General features: G+C 31.3%; 1 pseudogene; it reads right to left on the reverse strand.

The window, feature by feature from the left end:
- Positions 1-119: 119 nt before the first annotated feature.
- On the reverse strand, positions 120-23,226 carry LOC114097607 (hepatoma-derived growth factor-related protein 3 pseudogene; annotated as a pseudogene).
- Positions 23,227-23,580: the final 354 nt, after the last annotated feature.

Raw genomic sequence — 23,580 nt, forward strand, 5'->3', positions numbered from 1 at the left:
TACATACAAAATGGGGTTCTGTCAATGACAACAAGGACTATGTGTTGGTTCATATCAAATCCAAGAATATTAGACAACCAAACATTTAAACTTCTGTTTCTCTTAATATGCAGCATTCTTTACAGTAATTCAGTCCCTTCACTGATTTTCTGCAAGTCTGAAGTGCTGTTTCTTGTGTCCCTGCTGGCACCTCCACCCTCAGAGATGCTTTTGTTTCTTCTTCTTTGCAGTTTTTATTATTATCTTCAACTTCTGGAGTTTTCCGGGATTGTTTTGAGGATTTCTTTGATGTATATGACTTTTTCTGTTTTGAGGCCCTTTTTTTTTCATTTTTTACTTTTTCTTTTTTTTCCCATCTTCTACTCTATCACCTTCTTCCTCACTGATTGCATCTGCAGTGTTTCCACCTTCTCTCAGGTTTTGGAGAGCTCTGTTTCTGAATTGCCTGATATTCAGTAAACTTGACTCCTGCGTTATTTTCTCTTTCTCACAATCCTTCATTTAATCCTTTCCCTTTGACTTCCCAAACTTGTCTTTGTATTCCTTATATGGAAAAAGGTCTTTGGGACCTAAAAAATCAGTTTCATGTGTGCCTAAAGCGACAGGATACTTGTTTGCTGGAGACTTCATAGCTTTTTCTGGGACTTCATCCATCCAAGCTGGCCCGTGCCATTATCTCTTCATTTTGCAAAGACGAGGTCGCCTGGTTTGTACCGAAGGGGCCACAGACTCCCATCCTGAATGCCTCTTCCCAGCTACTCTTTGGTCACTGTGAAGATAATTGTCATTTTTATACTTTGATTTTTTTTTTTTTGTCATGAGAAGTCTTTTCAATGTTTTAACTTCTATCACATGGAAGAAGTTTGTGAGTTTTGTAATATGTAATTTCTTATAATGTTTTTATTATTATTTCAAAGATAATTTTTTTTGTGTTTATACTAGTATTTTGGATTTTCTATTTTAACAAAGTTGTATTAAATAACAGTAGACTAATGTTTTCATTCTACATGAAGTGTCAACTTAGCTTTAATGTGGTGGATCTCACTCATTGATTTTAATTATTCATCAATATACAATATATATTGTATGTATATGAACACTCTGACCAGGTAGTTCAGTATTTAACTAATCCATGTCAATAGCTGGCATATATACATTAGGATATGAACAAAAATACAGCCACAGCAATACTGAAATTTCGGTTTTTTAGACCTCAGTTCCTCTGGCTTTTGCTTTCAAAATCAAGTGGGAAGAATTACATTTTAATTAATGTTCACTCTTTTAATTAATTTATTGATTTCCAAGGTGCTTCCATTATATTACTGAAATTTTTAGTGTCCCACCCTGTATCCTCAATATAGTATATCTAATTAAATGGCATCAAGAAAGTGCTAAATAAGCACTTAAAATTCAGCCTCTAGACTGTAATAACTTAATAGTACAAATAACTACTTGATCACTTACCTGTGAGAAGCACCATACTAGTTTATATATATATATATATATATATATATATATATATATATATATATATATATATAATGTAATATTGCTTTCAGTGCTTATAATAATCTATTTTGAGGTGAGCAAATTGAGAGCTTAAAAAGTGGTATAATTTAGTCTAAATATTACTGTCATAATAGAAAAATGGAAATTAGACTTCTCTTATCCATCATGCATGTTTTTAAGTTAGCCAAAAGTATATATGCACATATATTAATAACTGTTTGGGTTTTTTTTTTTTTTGTATCCCAGGAGATTATATAGTACATGAAAGGACAAAGGTTGTACTTTGACTACTTTATTCAGAGAAACTTGAACAGCACTTGGAATATGTTACAGTATTTTTGAATCACAAGTATACTATTTACTAAATTTTACTCTGAATTCACATTGTGGAATTGTGTGGATATAATACATAAATTCAAAGTTGTATTCTGAAAAATGGGCTTGAACATGTTTCAACATATATGTTTGTGTGCATGTGCACATGTGTGCAAATGATACACAGCTACATTCTGAATTCCTGAGTTGAAACTACAACTTCTTCACTATCTTTGTTGTTGTTGTGGTTTTATTTGTGGTTGTTTTTATTTTCTTTTTTCTTTTATAGTGCTGGCAATCAAACCCAGGGCCTCCAACATTCAAGGCAAATACTCTACCACTGAACTATGTTCCCCAGCCCCATCACCTTTTAATAGTTTTATCTTGGTTGAAATACACTGATTCTCTTTTGGCTAAGAACACAACACTTTTGGCTAACTTAAGTACATGTAGGATGAATAAGAGAAGAATGACTTCCATTTTTCTATAGGGACAATAATATTTAGAGTAATTTTTTCCAGTTTTTTAAGCCTCAATTTCTTCACTTCAAAATAGGTCATTATAAGCACTGAAAACAATAATCCATAAAATATATATTCTCAGCCTAAACCAAATAATAAAAATAATAAAGCATTTAAGAAGGTAGTTGAAAATAATGGGATAATAGAAAAGAAAGTGTTTTTTTAATGAAAATTAATCTATAACTGTTTGCTCTGATTATTACAATATCTCTGTTGTTTAAAAATTTTTAAAAATTGTGGTGGCAGGAGATACATTTGTTAGGAACAAAAAAGCTTTTGAAAAGGGAATGGGAAGAGACTGTTCTGTAAGGAGTTTTCATCAGGGCTAGAGGATAACATCTGTCTTATATTCTGAAAAGTCAAACAGCCTGGCAGAGAATAGCAAAATGAATGAGTTTGCTAATGAGCACTAATTAACCTGTTTGGGTGGAAAATTTGGTTTAATTTGGTGGATCTACCACATGCTGATATCAGACTGAAGTTTTATACTAAGTATGACTCTTAGTAATTTACTTGATCAAAGTTTGAATCTGTAAACATTTATTTGATCATATGTATACAGATTTAATAATTAGCTACAACCCTAAAAATCAAGGAAAATATTTTATTATTGCTGTTTTTATTGTAAATACACATCTTAAAGGAGTTTTTATTTTTTATTTGATACTGAAAATGCAATTTGAATAATTCAAGGAAAATGACTGTTGTTGGTAATTTCATCCTGACAAAAATAAATTGTATTAGCAGTTTAACACTTGCTTTGGAATGTTTTATAGATGATACACATTTTTGATGTGGAATAGATACTTACTTTGCTTTCTGGCTTTCAAAATACAAATGTATTCTGAGTGAAAAAACTTAAATAACCAATAATTCACTATTTTTTACTTAGAATGTAAATTAAGAGATTCTCTATATAAGCACTTTCTGTAGTTATTAAGAGTCTTCCTTAATTTTCTCTCAGTTTTCATCAAAATACACATATTGCTTTAAACCAAGCAAATAACTATAGTTAAAAAGTTTTAACTTGATTAATGTGATATTCACACATATTATATTTGCACAAATATCATCCTACAACTTACAGGAAAAAAGGTAGTTTTTATTTTTAAAATATATTATAATTTCTGTTTAAATACTTTGTTTCTGAAAGCATGGTTATTATTCAGTCTCTATGTATAGGGCTTTAATATCTGCGACAATCCCTTGGGATTATGAAACTGTTGTTAGGGACATAACCAGTCTGCATTAATAATGCCACAAGGTATTCATATGATCTTATTCTTTGATTGTAGAAGATTTTTTTTTCCTATTTGAATACAAGTACAGTGAATAGAAAACATTCTGTAGCCCGTATGTCAAACTGTGACAAAAGTAACTATGGCATGATTGAAAGTTTTATTTTGCACAAAGCCGTGTTTTTGTTTTGTTTTATTTTGTTTTTTCTTTTCATCTTGATGTCTTCCCATGATGGTATAGGGGAATTTTGTTTCAGAGCTCCTTCATTTGTGATATTTTCAGATTTACATTCTTAAAATATCATATTATCTGTATCAAAGAACTTATTGAATTTGGGAAAAAGAGTTAATGCAGAGAAACTTGCTAAAATGATCTGTTAGAAACACTGTTGCCTGGTACTAATAGAGGAAAACAGAAACCTTCTTTTCTTCTTTCTTTCTTCCTGTCTCTCCTGCCTCCATCCCTTCCTCCTTTCTTCCCTCTCCTACATTCCATGTCTTCAAATTTGACTTTTACAAAATAGATTTAGTTAAAATGATATTCAATCTTGCCTCCCAACTTTTACTCTAAGTTGGAAGAAATTCCTGGGTCTTTGAGAAGATAAAATTTTCAGATTAAAAAAAATTAAGATGGTATGGATATTTCTGAATCCAAGATTTATGCTGTCTCTATCCTGCTCTCTGGTTTACGTTCCTAATAAGCTTAAAAAAAAAAAAAAAAACATGAAATTTGTGTGTGTTGGGAGGAAAGATCTATCTGTGAAGTAGAGGGAGGGGATTAAAGGGTAGGGAAAAGGGACTTGATAAGGAAAAAATAATGGAATGAATCACCAAACTATTCATGTTTACATTCTCTACAATGTTTTATGCTCCACCTTACTTCCCTTCTTTCAGACTAAGAATTTAATTAACCATTTACCAAAAGAGTTCAATAATTCATGTGATCAATCTCTTCCTATAAATGAGTATGGGGACTCCACACAGAGAAGATTGCTCATGGTAAGAGGAAGTATTTAAACAAGTGGCTCTTTTGTGAGCTGAAATTCCTTTTCATTCAGTCGCTCTTTTTTCCTTACTTTCTATATTTCAAATTTGGTTGCAAACATTTTGACTTATACATTTCCTTCACTTTGAACTTTTTAAAATGGGATTTTATGTTTCACTAATTGGCTTCAAGTAATTTAATTCTTTTATATATATATTGATACTTAGTTTTTAATTTTTCCCGTGTTCTCTCACCTAATATATGAGTTATTTGAGTTCTGGTTTAAATTGTTTTTCAGGTCTGATATTTTTCTTTTGCTGACTGACTGTTTTTAGCTGTTTTGAAATAGTAGGATATAACTTTATCTCATTAATGGAAACACCTCTCTGACTTAAATCTTAAGTGGGATGCCCTTCTGTGTTGTATTCTTTGTCGTGTTTTATTAATAAACACGAGATTTTACTACAATAATATTTTAATGTCTATTTTTTTATGTAAAATTAGTTTTATGGAATGTGAAAAATGAAGCAGGGTTCAAAATTATTTCAGTTCTGCCCTACTACCTGCGGGGACTTCCTGACTTTATTTTGGTCTAGAGCCTTCTCTTTTCTCCATTTCAGTTGTCACTCTCCTATTCAATTTGATCGGACAACCAAAGGCTTGTTTGCCAATGTTTCTTCCTGTCTTAGAGTGAATCAATTACAGGGAAGGGTGAGTAGCCCTGAGGACTAGATATTTCAGCCTATCAGCTCATCTTGCTGTAGGATCTTACAGTCACCCCTTATTGCAGAAGCTTGCTGCGTCTAACAACTAAACCGGTCAGGGTCCCTCCAAGTGAATTTGGGGACTACAGACAGACACAGACACAGAAAGTACCTGTTTTGGGGGGTTCAGTGACTGCTCCTCAGCCACAGCTCCCACAAGGGGGCAAGGCAAGCAAGAAAGAAAGCGAGGAGCACCTGCGGAACCCTTTTATTGGGAGAAGCCATTCAGATGAGGCAAAGGAGCAGGTTTTAGGGGGTTGAGTCTAGCTTCCTGATGGCTTGCTGTCAGCAGTTTGACTGACATCTAGGAAGGCCACGCCCTTCTCATGTGCTGTGTGAGGATTATAGGCAGAGCAAGAGAAAAGATGTGCTCCTTGCCTGCCCAAACATAGAGGCAATGTATGTTCAGTCCACTTTGTGTGCTCAATGCTTATAGTTCTCAAACACAGCTCATGGCTGACTTGCCACATCTCCACGCTCTCATTGCTCAAAGCTAAGGGGCACTCGGTTCCTAAGTGGCAGCTTCGGACAGAAGCCAAAATGCACTTTTATGTTCCTGTTCTTCTTCAAGATGTTCATACATATCTGTTGCTTATTTTGAATTGCGTTTTTAGGTGTCAAGTACATTATTCTTCTGCAAAAACATTACAAACAGTACATCTACATAATTTGTGAGACTTAGTTCAAAACTGAAAATGTGGGACTCCTTATTCCAAAATAATTAAGAATTTGAATATAAGAGTAGAGCATTAAACCAACTCTGAGACTCTTCCAAGCAAAAGGTGAAATTTCTGGCTGACATCGTGTATGTATATCTTGGACCTGTTGATGATTGGACTTCTCTCACTGTTATTTTGTTTTTCCTAGGGAAATCTTTCAGTTCTAGTTTTGCTGATAGGATTTAGTTTTGCTGTGGTGTGAGTCTTTCTTAAAAGTTATCATGCATTGAAATACCACACTTTTGTCACTGTACCATCATCTCAAATACATTTTAAATAAACAAACAAATAAATAAAACAGCAAAAACATAAAAAATACCCCACTGAAAGAGTTGAGTTTTAAAGTCCCCTTTAGTTAAAAAATAAATTTATCTATTGAATTAAAATCATCATATTTGAAAGTTGCTTTGTACATAATAAAGTTTTCATTTTATTTTATTTTAAAAAAGTATAACTACACTTTCATAAGTTGTTATTGCATGTAATAATGAAAATAGTTTACCATAACATACTATGAATCTTTGCAACTGCACTTCCATACTTCAAATCTTCAGTTTATTATTTAATACAAAACATAAAATTATAACAGCATAGTAAAATAGAAGGCTATTTCTTGCAAACATAATGGTTGAATGCAGCACTGTAGCTCAGCAGTTTCAAGGGCTATATTTCATGGAAACCTGAGGACTGAAGGCTGATATATCACAAGATTATCCTAGTAGGCTATCAAGCTAGAACAGAGCAAAGATGAAAAATTGAGTACAATATCTTATGTCTCATCATTTAGTCACACTCATTGTTTCCCCTATATTCCATTAGTCAGAAATCAGTCAGATGGTCAAAACCAAGATAATTTGGAAAATGTTGTCCAATAGCATACCCAAGAAGGAAAGCATATAGATTTAAGGAAGAGTGAATATGTTATTTTCTCAGGGCTACCAAAACAAATTGTCACAAACCAAGTGACTTAAAAAACATAAATTTATTCTCTTACAGTTCCAAGGCTTTAAATTTGAAATCCAGGGGTCACTGTATTACACTCTTTCTATCTACTTTAGAGAAAAAATCCACCCATCACTATTTTGACTTCTGATAATTGCTGTTGATCCTTGACATTCCTTGGTTTGTGACAGTGTAACTCCATGCTATGCCTCTGTCTTTGCATGGTCTTGTGTGTGAAACTCTCTATGTCCCTTTGTCTCCTAATATCTTTTTCCTTATGAGAACACTGACCACTGGAATCAGGACCGACCCCAATCTGATACTTTTATCTTGATTTTATCTGAAAAGTCCCCATTTCCAAATGAAGTGGCATTCACAGGTACAAAGGATATTCAATATTTTCTTTTTGGGGGAAACCCAATTCAGCCCATACCACTCCAATCATCTCTGCCCCATAAAGTTGTGACCTCAGCTTTCTTATGGGTAAAGTAAATTCTCTTCAATTTGAAAAGAGACACCAAAGATTTTATTTGACCAATAGCATAAAACTATTTTTAGTTTTATCTGGGCCCAATGGTGCCTGCCTCTAATCCCAGTGTATGGAAGACTGAGACAGAAGGATCACAAATTCAAGACCAATCTCTGCGAATTAGCAAGGTCCTGGCTCAAAAGTAACAGAATAAAAAGTGATGGTATGTAGTTTAGTGGTATAACAACTTTAAATTCAATCCCTAGTACAGGGTTAAAAAAAAAAAAGATTCCCTAAGACCTTAGTTGTGAATGTTCTCTTCAGTTTAAAAGAGTTCAATTTAAATTTCTATAAAGATCACATTGTCACATTTGCAATGTAATGATATCTAGAAAGAATGTGATAAGTCCTTTTTCTTGTCCATTAATATCCTGCCAAGAGAATATGAATACTTCCAAAGTTGAAAATTAAAAAATAAATCAATAGTAACAGTATATTTTTCTGCTGAAAAAAATAATGATAAAACCAAATTACATCTTGAAGTCTAGCATCATACTTCTGGGTTGAATACTTAGAAAAAAGAAATTATTATTGAAATTTCTCCTTGACGAGGACTAAGATTTAAGCTACCTATTTGAAGAACAAAATTACTGAAAATGATTCCATTTGTCAGCTGTTCACCAGGTAATGACTTTTCCTTTTCTAGGAATGAACCCTTAATAATATGACACCATATTATAGTATAAACTTTTTTTTTTTACTTACCATCCAAATAACTAGATTAACCTTTGACTTTACTTCCCAACTGAAATGATCCTTTTTTTGTTTTTTTGCTAGCCACATGATAGTATTCCAATGAAGAATAAACAATCAACTTTTTACATGATATGCAAGTGGCCCACAAAGTAACATTTAAAGAAATAAAATTCTCAAACATTACTTTTTGTATATTTCATGCATTACATATCTTAGAATTGTTATGTCAAAAAACAGGTTATGTCAAAGGCTTCTGGCTCTTTTACTTTTCCATAAATAAATCTCTTAATTTCCAAAACAAATTCCCAACTATCTTGAATTGAAGTGCATCATACCTGCTGGAGTACAAACAAAGAACATGTTGGTACTCATTGTCATGTTTAAAATGTTATAATATTAATTTTCTGGGTAAATACTTTGACTTATTTTAATGTGTTTTCCAGGTTTTTGCTTTCAAAAATCCTAAGGGAGTATATAATTATGTGGTAAACTGATGGAAAATTTAAAAAATCATAGATCACTGTATGACTGCTTAGAATTTGAAAGATGTTTGAAGTTACAATCATCACTGTTGTAAAAAAAATCCTCCATTCTTATGGTCTTGTTTATTCGAGCAAAGGTTTTCAGCATTTATATGTATTAAGACTGAAAAAAGAATTAATGTTATATTGAAAATTGTTTAATTCTAAAATTTTAAGACTAATAGTATCTACAGTGTATAAAATACACAAATAAATGAGAATTCCATGTAGTGAGGGTGTGGGTTGCAAATGAGAAACACAAGTGTTTGTTTTGGTTATGGGTAGAGGTGTTGAATTGCCAGTCCACACTAATACAGCTTGGTTGAGATGTGCCATTTTTAAAATTGATATATGTTTAAAATAAATGGGCATCAGTGAAAATGATGAAGTAATAAGCTCTACCCCTTTATAAAAAGAATGAAAGAACTGGCAAAAAAAGAAAGAAAGAAAGAGAGAGAGAGAGAGAGAGAGAGAGAGAGAGAGAGAAAGAAAGAAGGAAAGAAAGAAAGAAAGAAAGAAAGAAAGAAAGAAAGAAAGAAAGAAAGAAAGAAAGAAAGAAAGACACCAACAAAATTCATGATATTTCAACTTACCATACTGCCATTTTCAAATCAGTGGTAGCTCTGGAAATACCAGTCAACATTTTCAGCAACAGTGCCAGAGAGAACATAATGGACGTCATTTTCAAAGAATTGTGATTTTTGTTTTGACCTATAGGGAGCCTCCCTAGAAGGCTGACTTAAAAATGAATGTCTTTATCTTGTCTAAATGGAATGTGCCCAGTGCTAAAATGACTAACCAGGGATGTTTTAAGAAACATAAGCAAAAGTTGTAGTCAATTCTTTCTGATACAAAAGACTTCAGTTGGAGCAAATAATACATTAAAAGTTTGGAAGAAAAGGCAGAGGAATAAGATGTTTTGGGGAATGAGTATTTTTAAAAGATGTAACATATTAACAGGAATTTATAGGATCAGACACAAAACTAAGAACTGGAAATTCAGGACATTTATTTGATGTAATAATACCGTTATAGAATTACATATGATAATGGGTGCATAAGTTTGTGACTACACTTAAAAACACTGAATTTTATATTTAAAAATCTTTAAAATTATAGATTTATATCATATAAATTTTTATACAAAATTAATAATCATACCTACCTTAATTATATCCAAAGTCTTTGTGGGATGTTTATGTGAAAAAATAAATAAATAAATAAATAATAAATAAATAATAACAGAATCATTAGTATCCAAAATAATATTTCGAACCATTGCAGAAAAAATAAACATCTTACTTTCATAAGATATTTGCAGTAGGCACCATTCTTTTTTTCCCATAATTTTGTTCCTTCCTTAATTTAAGGCAATGTATGGAAAAGTAGAAGGCACTTGATGCAATCAGATTTGCACACATTGAAAAGAAAATTTCAGGAAATTTTTATGTACCGGTATGTATTTTAGAACATTGGGATGCATTAATGAACAGATTTATATCTTGTCCTCAATGATCTTATATTTTTAATTCAGAAAGAAAACCAATAGCTGATAATAATATAAAGGAATAAACATCTATTACATAGCATGGAATAAGTATCTAATTGCTACCCAATGAAAGGAAAACATTAAGGTATATTTTAGGAGACTGAGAAAACTAGGTTGGTAAGGATATGAGGCATAAAAGAATCATGGAATTTTGGAGTTGTTTCTCATGTACTTACTCAGATAAGCCTGCATCATGTCCAGTTCTGATAGTCCTTACATTCCTTATTCCCTGTGCCATTACTCATAGTCATTGACACAAATATCTGAGTCTAATAAACCTAGTTTGTACTGTTGATAGCAATACTAATTCTTCTCTGTCTCTCCACACCCAAACCTTCACCACACTCTCCAGATTATAGGAACTAATCTTCTTTTTTCTTTGGCATTAATACCTTGATCACATACTGAAATTTTGTAAGAAACATCCTAATTATGTCTTTCTGCCTCCAGGCGTCTCGCTTTTCTTTCTTAGTCTGTCTTGTAGTCATAATGAATAAAAAACACAAATGATTTGACTGTCTCTCTCTGTATGGGTTAAAGCACCCAGTGGCTCTAAGTTGCTCAGAACACGTTTTAAATAGTTTCACAAGGAACCTGTCGCTTTACTTCATTTCTTGCATCAACCCATTTCAATGTCTTCTTTCTTTATTTATCCATATCACCACTATATCAGATATCGTTTTCCAATCTATATATAACAAAATTTTTCTGTCTCTTGTTTATACTAGGAAATAGATGTTTTCTCTTGCTGAGAATGCCTTTTCGTCTACTTTCCGTAATTATAAGAAAGTTGTGAACCATTTATATGGATGGGTGCAATAAAAATAAATTTTAGTTAAATATAGTATAAATCAAACATTCATGTAATTCTTCCCTAGTCCGGAAGACAAGCAGAGAAAATCCAGAAGTTACAAGAATTTAGTTCTCTTACATAAGCTTTAAAACTTCTCATAGATAAAACTACTTTGATCTTTTTAAATTATTATTATTTTATTTGCTTTAATTAGTCATACATGACAATAGAATGCAGTCATGTACTTTGATATATCATACATAGATGGGATATAATTTCTCATTTTTTCTGAGTGTACGGTGCAGAATCATATTGGTCATGTAATCACATATATACATATAGTAATAATGTATGTTTCATTCTACTATCTTTTCTATCCCCTCCCTCATCACTTCTCTCTACTTAATCTAAGGTAACAATATTCTTCTCTAGTGCCCCCCACCTTATTGTGAATTAACATCCATATATTAGAGAAAACATTCAGTCTTTGGTTTTGGGATTGGTTTATTTCGCTTAGCATGACATTCTCCAATTCCATCCATTGACTGGCAAATGCCATAATTTCACTCTTTTTTAAAGCTAAGTAATATTCCATTGAGTATTCCACATTTTATTTTCCATTCATCTATTGAAGGACATCTATGTTGTTTCCATAGTTTAGCAATTGTGAATTGAGCTGCTATAAATATTGATTTGGCTGCATTACTGTAGTATGTTGGTTTTAAGTCATTTGGGTATTTAAAGAGTTTAAATACGTAGGAAATATCCCTACATATTACAACTGATGATTGCTTATTGTTGAATATTATATAAATTATATTACACTGAATTCATCTTCTTGTAATATGCTATTCTGCACTAATATTTTTTGTGAGATTCATCTGTATTTTTACATGTAGTTGTTCATCATGTTTTTAAATATTTAATCACTGTTAATGGGTCCCAATTTATCTATCTAGCATAATCTTGCTGAACATGTAGGTTGATTCTTTCTTTGCTTGTTATGAAATATCAAGATATCATTTTCTTCGTTAAATAAATCATAGAAACCTGAAGGTATTTACATATAGATTCTATATTTTCTGTATCTAGTAGTGAAATTGCTTATATATACATAGAGGTTCTTGAAAGTTAATAAAGAAATATACTAAAGATTCATATTGAATGAAATATTATTTCTTTTTCTTTCTTTTTTTTCATTTCTATTAGAGTTGTTAGAATCAGTCTGTACTTTTTTAGTCTTGTGTTTGTAATAGTTATACATTGTGTTTAACTGCTGGACATGTAATTCATATACTGTACTAGGAAGCCATTTAAATTATACAACACTATTAAAACATTTAAAAGTTTCTACTAAAATTCTTTAGATTTAAATAGATATGTGCAACCATTACCACAATTTTAGAACTTTTTATTACCTGAAAAACCAATCTCTTCACTTTAAACTATTATTTTCTTAATTTCCCCACACTCCTCAACACATCCTTAAGCAGGTATTAATCTATATTCTATCTTTGCATATTTTCCTATACTGGAAATTTATATGAATGGAATCATATAATATGTGGATTTTTGTTATAAGCTTTTTAAACTTAGAATAATATTTCAAAGTTGTCTAATATTAGAACATATTTAGGATTTAATATTTTTAATGTTCAAATAATATTACATTGTGTTTATATATCATATCACACTTTGTTTATGTATTATCAATTGTTGGGAATTTGTATCACTTCAACCTTTAAAGTGTGAAGAATGCTGCTAATGATATTCATGTATAAGTAAGAACACATGATTTCATTCATCCTGAGTATATATCTACAAGTGAAATAACCACACCAAAAGGTAACTGTGTTTACTAAGTGTCAAATGCTTTTTCCATCTTACATGCACCCTTTTTTCATTTGTACCAACAAGGTATGAGATTTTAACTACTCCAAATTCTTAATAACATCTATTAGTACCTTACTTTTTGATTCTAGCTACCATAGTGGCTTTAAAATAGTAGCTCACTGGAGTTTCAATTTGCATTTCCTTCATGAGTAATAATGCTGATCATCTTTACATGAATTTAATTGGCTGACCATTTGTCTTCCTTGCAGAAATGTCTACTCAGAGCTTTGATTAATTATTTTAGTTGGGTGAGTTATTTTTTTTAAGTTAACTTTTTCCTTTATATATTTTAGAGATAATTCCCTCATCAGTTAGATGAATTGCAAATAGTTTATCCCATTCTGTGTATAGTCCTTTATCTTTTTAGATAACGTCCTTTGAAACATAAGCATTTTTAATTTTAATTAAATCCTACTTGCCCATTTTTTTCTTTTCTTCTCCGTTTTATTTTTATATCTAACAATATTATACTTTTTCACTAGAAAAATTTCAAACTATTTTCTATTTCAAAATATTTACTCTTAAAGTGTAAATATTCAGGTATTTTATATTTTAGTACTATTTACAATGAACTATATTTTATTGATGTGATAAAAGCATATTCCTTTCTTCTGTTTTGTTCTGTGATTGAGTAATGCCCACATGGCTATGATATTAATGATGATCACTTGCATTCCAGGCAGAGTGAATAATGCAGTGGTTGGAAACATCCTCAGATAGTATTCTGAGTTTAAGAAGTGTTGGGAGAACTTCTTATCCTGAGTCTCATTTTCTTTGTATAAAAATTGGAAATAAGAACATAAATAGCATAATGAAAGACAAAAGCTCAACAGAGGAGATGATAATGGATAGTAACTGCTTGATAAATCAGTATCATCACCATCACCACCACCAACATCACCATAATCTGCTTTCCAGAAATTAATAAAATGTAAATTAATAAAATGTAAATATATTTTTGTCCATTTATTCAGTAAAATTCTTAGTGCTGTCTTTCTTTTAATGAAACAAATCACAAAAATTAATGGCCCAAATTCATGAAATCACAATCTATTTAAAAATATGATGACAATATTTCTGTAAACTGTTCTATTTAACATTCTGTAATTCTGTTACATACTAACTCAGAAACAATTATCTTTTTAATTTGTGTCAATAATATTATATACTTTGGAATTGGATTTATTTATTTCAGGTAGTGTGCCTCCCTGGGTGTCTTAGCTAGCTTTCTTTACCCTTTCAAGTCTCACTATTATACAGTGGATCTGGAAAGCCCCCAAATGTTCAATTGTTGAAAGCTTGGACCCCAGCTAATAGCATTACTAGGAGTTTCTGAAATCTATAGTAGTAGAGTCTGGTTGGAAGAAGTATGGGATATGCCTTTGAAGGGTTTATTTCTTTCATGGCATACCCCTCCCCTATCTTTCCTGGCTGGCATTTGGTAAGCAACTTCTCTGTAGTACATACTCCTCATCATAATGTTTTCCATATCAGGCCTAGAAATGAAGGAACTAAGTAACCATGGATTAAATTATCTGCAAACACGAGCCAACATGAATCTTTCCTGCTTTAAAAATTTGATTTTCTTGGGCATTTTGTCATAATAGCAGAAAGCTGACTAAAAAACTATTGAAGATAATCTATGTTAAAATATTGTATTAGTACAGTATACAATGCTAGGTTTAATTTATAATTTCAAGTTATTTGTATTATAATTTTATATCCACTCCCTGACATATTATTCCTATCACTAGAACTTCTCCTTCTTTTCATCTCATGTATCTGTGTTTACCATCACACAAATATCATGTATTTTTTACTCCGCAGAGCAACTTCAACACTGCAGGATGGTAGCTTCAGACTTTCTTCTTTTTATTATTGCTTTAGATTAAATAGTTTTCATATTTATTATGCTTATTTTTGTATCATGATGAGCTGAAGAGCAACATTTTAAAGCTTCTTTTCATCTAAAAAAGTAAAATGAAACAAATCTATTTTTCAATTTAATATAAAAATCAAGCTGGCCACAGTGGCACATGCCTGTAATCCCAGTGACTTGGGAGGCTGAGGCAGGAGGATCAAGAGTTGAATGCCAGCCTCAGCAACAGCGAGGTGCTAAGCAGCTCAATGAGACCCTATCTCTAAATAAAATACAAAATAGGGATGGGGATGTGGTTCAGTGGCTGAGTGCCCCTGAGTTTAATGCCTGGTACCCAAATAATTAAAAAAAAAAGAAAGAAAATTGAGCTCACACAACTGAATTGGAGTAAGCATAAAGATAATTATATTTAATTTACTAATATTTGGTTTGATATATTTAGTCCCTTGTATAATTAAAGGCATATGAACTCAAATTTCAAGTTTATTTTCTTTATAATAATCTGTAATATTAAATGATTATGAAAGAATGATTTTCTTTAAATAAAAGACACTCATTCTTTCACAGAGCTAATGTCATTAAGCTTGATTTTGTACTATTGGTCATTGCTATAATATTGATTTAATGTCATTAGATTTTATAAAAATTCAATCTAATAAATCTCTACACTATTTTCTTGGAAAACTTATAAATGATGTTATGTCTCATGTCATCCAATGTAAAATATACAATATTTAATTGGAAAAGAGGATTTTTAATCAGTATGTTAAGCACATAGTTCGGAATTACTTTGGAAATTTATGAACACCCATGAAGAATTATCTTTTGTGTACTGGGAAAAGAAAATTTTAGTACTTGTCTTCCTTAAATACTTCTTTTTATGGGACACCACTGCATACCTAATGAATCTCTAAATTAAAAGAAAATAAAAAGTGAAACTTTCATTTGCTATTGAGGATGCAGAACAAAAGAAATAGTTCACTGTCAGAATACGAAATCATATGGATGCTTTAGAAAACAATTGGACAATTTCATACATAGCTAAGCATAATCTTACCTTGTTGCTATGTAGTAATAATCCCTAAGTATTTTCCTAGATGTTTATTAACTGTTTCTACAAAAATATGCAGAAATATTTATTTTTAGTTTATTCACAATTACTCTAATCTGTAAGCAACCAAGATATCTTTCAATAGGTACATTCATCTGAAAACTGTGACTCCAAACAGTGAAATATTATTCAGCAAAAAAAAAGAATGAACTGTGAAGCCATCCAAACACATGTGTAAATGCACGCCTGTTTCTAAGTGAAAAAATGATATAAAATGATATATTGTATAATTCTAATCATATAGTATTCTTCAAAAAGGTAGTTTTATAAATATGACAAACTGATTGGTTGCCATTGTTCATGTTGAGTGTGAGTTTGGAAGGGTGTCTGAACAAATAAAAAGCAATAAATTTTTAGGGATCATATGAAATATAACGTTCATTTAACTATTTCAAATGATCCTAGAATGAAATTACATTGTGCATTTTTCAAAAGCCATTAGCAAAGAATAAACTATGTTGTATGCAAATTTAATTATTTAGGAGATTAAGGATTCTAGGGTGAATTCACACTGTAATAAAATCATCTATTTTATATATGTATGAAACAACCCCACTGAAGAAGGTGGAGAGTTGCCACCCTATGTAATTGATGACTATAACACTAAAATACAAAGGTGCTCTCTACAAATTAATATATTCTAGTTGATAGTATTGTTCCTATGACAGAAGTGTGATTAATAATTATGATTTTTCTGTACCCGTATAAAACGAACTAAATGGCTTGTGAATATTAAGAGCTGATTTTTTACTTTCTTAGTAAGAGGTTAAAGATTAGTAATGGGTAAGGGAAAATGCATGTGTAATGGACTAGACTTGGGAACATTTGTATGAACTCATGTTTTGCTTGATGTAGAATGGGATGCTTAAATACAGAAATACTTTTAAGTATGTGTACAAATGCACAGAAGTTAGTACATACACAAATATGACTTCCCTACCAGAAAAACATTCCTACATATAATGCCAGCTATTAGCGATGAGGACAACCTACGCCCCAGATCTTGGTTTAGAATACCATTCTTAAACAAACAAACAAACAACAAACAAACAAAAAAACCGCAAGTATCTATGGAGAATGGCTGAATCTAAGACGAGGGGAGGAAATCTATAAGATGAGCCTGCAGCATGTTATGTTAGTAGAAGTTAATGAAGTTCTTCACACATATACTCATTCTTTAACATTCTTAGCATCAAGGGTATGTCAAAGAGAGACAGAGTCAACTGAAAGATCTTCTAATGTCCAAAGCTGGTACAATTTGAGTAATAAATTAAGAAAGTTAGTATTGGATTGCAGTTCTAAGTGTAAAGTAGATGTCTATGAATACAACAGATATAAGTAAATGACTGAATACATTTAAAAAAGAAGAGAACATACCAAACTCCTGTGCAAAATTCTAAAGAACTTATCTAGCTTCTCCTCTCTCAAGATGTCCAGTATTGCTCCCTCTTCCTTAATTGTGTGTTGCAACCATAATGATGTATTTCCCAACTGTACAGGGTGGGAAGAAGTATAAAAGAGCAGCTTTACCGTGGAGATTACCACTAAACACTACCTCAGTCATCAGGCTTAAAACTTGAAGTTTGTCCTGTTGATACTTAATACTGGTCATATTACATGATGAGAATGACATGTTTCTTCTTAATTATTCCTGTACTCCCAAAGTGCTAAACATAGCATCATCATGAGAAACATGACACACAAATTCCATTTGATGGACATTGTAGTGTTCCTTAAAATTGTCAAAGTAATCAAAACTATGAAATTCTACAAAAATTGTCACAGCTAGAAAAGCCTATGAAGACAATTGAAATGCACACACACACACACACACACACACACACACGCCTGGCCTGTAAAGTCATTATAACTAGTGTTCTTCCTGGAGTAACCTTTTTATTCATTTAAAGTTAGCAGCTGCCTGCACATAAGCTATTATGACAGTATAACATGTAACATAATTTTGAAGAATAAATAAAATTCCTCATAATATATGAATTTTTTGTTTTTATCTGAATTCATGCATTGATTTCCACTGCTTTAATCACTAAGATATTTTAGAATAATATTCTTGCCTAAATACTGTGGAAGTTTAAATTATCTGACCCAGTTTTCACTTTCTATTTAAATTCTACTTTCCAGGGTTTAAAATGCGCCATTTATTTTCATCTCTCATTATTAAATGGAAAAAGGGATACTGAAAAAAAGTAATAATAATATATGTCCAACTCCATTTTTTTCTCATTCTTTTTTGTCACTATCCTTCTGACGAGACACAGAAATAGAAGAGAAGCAGAAGAGGGAAGAAGGAGAGGACAAGAAAAGTTTTCCTTTTTCCTGTCTTCCAAATATTACATTCTATTTTTATCTAGTGAATTAATTATTTATGTTTGATATGAAGTAAAATAAGATCTTGACATATATGTTTTGTACATGGAATCATTGAACATATTTTTCCATGTGAAGCTAAAGGGTTAAATGGTGGTACCATATATACATATGTCTTACCTTTAGAGACTGCATTACATTGTTGAACGTGCAAACGAGAAAAAGCAAATAAATCACAAACTTTTAATACCCGATGATAGACAGAATTCTCATGTTCATTTGTAGAGAAATGAAGGATATTTTTGTACTGTCTTGCTTTTTTGTACTGAGTTCTTCATGTTCCTGTCACAAATTTAAGAGTTATGAAATCTCATGAATTTAAATGCATGTACAAACACATGATCTCTCCATAGGCAGAAGTAAAGGTCATGCCAAGAAAATATGCCCTTTTTTGATCTATCAAAGGCCAGTAATGCCTGTCAAAACTTAATTCACATTATTCTAATTGAATTCTTATATGGTTGATAGCTTCTAGATCATTGAGCATATTTATGTACCTTCGTCAACATTGAAATACGAATTTTATAATAAAAATTTGACCTCTCCATTTATATCTTAATTAAAATTCAAATATATTTTAGAAAATGTATTGAACATTATAGGGGAAATGAGTGAGAGCCTATGTGGAGTTCTAAAACACAATTGAGTCATTTCGTTCTATGGAATTATGTGGCTGTGTCAGAAATATTTTAAAAGGTCACATAATGTTTTTAAAAGCTCATGCAAGAATGCAAGTTTGTGAACGGACAGTCTGATGTTACATCCGCTGTAACAAACTACCAGTGTACTAGATTTCTTTATCTACATTAGATTTCTTAGTATCACATTTTCTGATTGTATGTTATTGATTAGGAAAAAAAAACAAAAGCAAAAATCAGAAACATATGAGTAATCTGTCTGTCCAGCTGAATATTTAGTCCTGTGTCTTCATAGAAAATAACAAATCTAGGCTACTATTAATATATGGATAATAAATATCTAAAATCACAATCAGGTCTTTTGTCTTAGGTTACACTATTGGGACTTAAATCAATTATTTTTTAATTGTAATACATAAATATTAATCATAATAAGATGTTAATCATCTTTCTGTCACTGTGAGGAAACAACTGAGAGGATGAAAAATTTATTATGAGCTCATGGTTTCAGAGGTTCAGTTCATGATGGGCTGCCTTCATTGCTGTAGGTCCAAATTATTGTAGCACATCATGCTATAAGGATGAGACAAAGTAAAGCTGTTTAGCTTATGGCCCACAGGAAGCAGAGGGAGAGGGAGTGGAAGGTACCATGGATGGATATCTTTGAGGGTACACTCTCAGTGGCCTACTTTCTCCTGCATATGGTTACCACTGATAGTCTATCCAGAGTTTTAGTCCATCAAATGGATATATCCACTGATGTGGGTCCAATTCTCAGTCTAACCAATTCACCTATGAACCTTGCTGCATTGCTGAACATACGAGGCCTTTGGGGAATATTTTTACTTCCAAAGTAGAAGTACACTATTACAAAATTATTTCCATATGTTTTAAAAAATAACATCCATTCATTTGATAAATATTTAGAATATCCTTTTATATGCTACACACTTTCTTTTCTCCTCCCTTGTTTTATTTCAGTTTGATTGACAAATAATAATATGTATTTGTGTGGTATAATGTGTTGTTTTCATATAGTTGTAAAAGGTATAATATTCAAATTGATCATTTTTTTGTAGTATGAGCACTCAATATTCTCTTTTCCAGGTGTTATGGAATATATGATAATGCATTGTTAACTACAGTCACAGTTCTGTACAATAAAGCACTAGAATGTATTCTTCTTTTCTAACTCCAATGTTGTACCTGTTGACCAATCTAACCCCATCTGTTCTCCCCAGTCTCCGGTAGTCACTACTCTGTTCTCAGCTTCTTACTTTTTAGATCCCACATGAATCAATAGCATCTGTTTTTCTGTGTCTGTGTGATTTCATTTAGCATAAAGTACTCAATTTCATCTGTGTTGTTGCTACTGATAAGATAGCATTTTCTCTGAGTGACAATGGTATTCCATTGTGTATATATACCACCTTCTTCATGCATTCATCCACCAATGGAAGATTAGACTGCATTTTTAGCTATTTCCAATATTTAATGAGTTATGTTCATACCATTGTCATCCTGCATATATTCAGAATCTAAATCACTTATATTAATGTCCTTTGATACTCTTCTGTTATTTATTCCATTCATTTTTCTGTACTAGTTTTATTCTCCCTCAGATGTACTATTCTTTAAAAATTGTCCAACATATATCTTATTTTGCATGAGTATATTGCATAAAAGTTATTTTTGTAGTACAATACTGAAAGGTTAATTCCAAACATAATCTTCACTGACCAAATTCAAGCCCATTACTATTTGTAGACATATAGCAGTTTCACAAAACAAAATTTAACAAAAAATATTTTATTACACCAGCATGTCCCTTCTAGATTGAATAACTAGTTTAACATAATTCTAATATTTTAAGAAAGAGGGATTTCAAAATGATCAAAATGTCTAGAGATTATTAATACATAAGAGGCTAGTGAAGATTTTCAATACTTCCATATATTTTAAAATCTATTTTAAACACAAAACCCATCATAAAGTGGAGAGTTTCAGAAGTTTTTTTCATAGTTACCAAAAATATAAATATATTATACTAGTATATTGTCAGGAATGTCACATAAAACAAAAGAACTGATTGTGATTTTAAATATTTATTAACCATATATTAATAGTAGCCTAGATTTGTCATTTTCTATGAAGACTTAGTACTAAACATTCAACTGGGCAGATGGGATTACTCATATGATTCTGTTTTTTGCTTTTGTTTTTTTTCTAATCGATAAAATACAGTCAGAACATGTGATACTAAGAAATCTAAATGAAGTTGATAATTTTTCATTCCTGTTCCAGGGTTATTTTCTTTCTTTGATTTTCTCTTGACAAATATTTTGATTCAAAAATATAAATCAAAAATACAGCTTAATTAAAACACTGAGTAAAAAAAAAAAGATACAATAACATAGTACATAGTCAAACAGAAGTTAGAAATTGACAATTTTTTTGATTTTTTTTCAAATATTTTTTACTACTTGGTTATCAGGTAATTCCTAAAGTAATAGATATGAATAAGCATAAAGTTTAAAAATAATTTATCTTTAAATAGCAAGAATATAGAGTACTGAGATTTCATATACTTTCGTAACATCCTTAACATTAGAACATATATCATTCAAAAAACTAATAAATATTCATTCAGTTTTTGTACTATGCCTATCACCATGGAAGTAACAAATATGCAGAATATAGTTTCTGAAGTCTTAATAATTTTTATCTCATGATATTACTATTGAATTCCTCATGGCTACTTCATTGGAAATATTTACTTGATAAGTTGAATATTATTAATAAGGTTTTCACCAAGAATAACCAAGTTATCAATACTAGTTCAGAAATACAATTTCTGAAAACAAACACAATTTTTTTCTAGCATCACTAGAAATGTTATTTCTGTTAGTTGCATGATTCCAGGAAATGTGTTAATTTGTCATATTTACATTGATTAAAGGTAATGCTTTCTTGATAGACACAGTCTAAAGCATGTCACATGCTGATGACTATTTTGGCTAAAATTTGTATTGGTTAAATCTATTAATTACTAAAAATGACCGTTATTAGTGACATTATTTTAATACTAAAATTAATGCTTGTCTTTTTCACCATATTATATTTATGATATATTTATGATATGACCAATACTTAGTATTTGTCCTGAGACTGCATTAGAAAATATTAATGACCTAAATGAAAATGGTTACATGTGTATTCAGGAAATGTAAATAAACTATATCAAAGTTATTGCAGTTCTCATTACCTAAAAGTTCTGACTTAAGTAGACGTTGGAACCACAAAAACTTTTTTTTTATATATATATACTAAACCAGGAATATACCTAGGATCCAGTTTCCAAAACATCCAAATGCTATTTCTTGGGAATTAGTAATATTTTACAGAAGAAAATTAAAAAAATATATGTATGGCATTTGAATTTTAAAAAGTAGAGGAGAACATTATATGGAGTAGAATAGAACCACAACAACTTTTCTGCTGCCTCCTCCTTTCATGTCATCAGGAATGGAAAGAATATGTGAAGTTTAAGTGTGTTCTTTCTGTCATTCACTCTGTTCCTACACAAATATTTGCTGTTTTCAGAGGTAAACATAAAAGCTCCATTTTTGACACTATATTCTTCAAAATTATGAATTAACAAATGTAAACTCTGATTTTTCTCATCTACCAATAAATTTTAAAATACACCCAAGAATCTAGCAAGAAAAATAAAAGTTTAATTACTGACTGGATAGTATGCGTGACAATAAGTTGCAGAATTTAATAGTTTCTCTCAAATTGATTCCATATTTGTCTAAAAGGTTTCAATAAGTATTTATATGTATGTGTTCTGTTAATTATTTTCCTATGTGTAAGGCAGAAAAGATGTGCAAGATCAGGAACAACGAAACAAGAATAAGACACCAAAAGAAGATTTATTGGGGGGCGCTCCCAGGTGAGGTTCACTGGGTCCCCTAATGAGTAAGGGCTGCGAAAGTCACAGGCCAGAAAAGCCAGAACAATGTTTATAAGAGAAGCTGGAGGTAGGAGGGCCTAGGCCATCTGAATTGTCGCTACCAACAGCCTATTGGCCAAGCTGAGTTTAGGGGCATCGGTGGCTGGTTGGTCAGGGCTGAGATGAGTTGACAGGGTGATTGCTTCAGCTGGTGGGAACCCGAGGTCACTGGGGTCTGTTGCTGTGTCAGCTTCTGATTGGCCATCTCGCACAGCTGCCATGGAAGGGGGAGCATGAAGGGAAGGCTGCCAACCCAACACTATGCATTACATTTTTTTAAAAAATAAAATTGATGAATCCTTCATTTTTTTTTATAAATTTAAGAGCTGTTTTCACTTTTTTTTTCTAACATGACTACTGACTCTTCATATTTCTTGATTCACCAAAGTATATGAGCAACTTTTTCCCCCACACCTTTTAAAATATAAGTATTGTATAGAGGTAGACTATAAATTCTTATTAATATTAAGTAAAATATCATCATTGCTCCAATTTTTATCCTTGTTGTCAGTAAATATGACCATCTCCTTGCTTCTGCTGCAATTTGAAAATTTGTAAAATTACTTTTCATAAAT

The sequence above is a fragment of the Marmota flaviventris genome, chromosome 4 (assembly GCF_047511675.1).
Source record: "Marmota flaviventris isolate mMarFla1 chromosome 4, mMarFla1.hap1, whole genome shotgun sequence".
Lineage (NCBI taxonomy): Eukaryota > Metazoa > Chordata > Mammalia > Rodentia > Sciuridae > Marmota > Marmota flaviventris.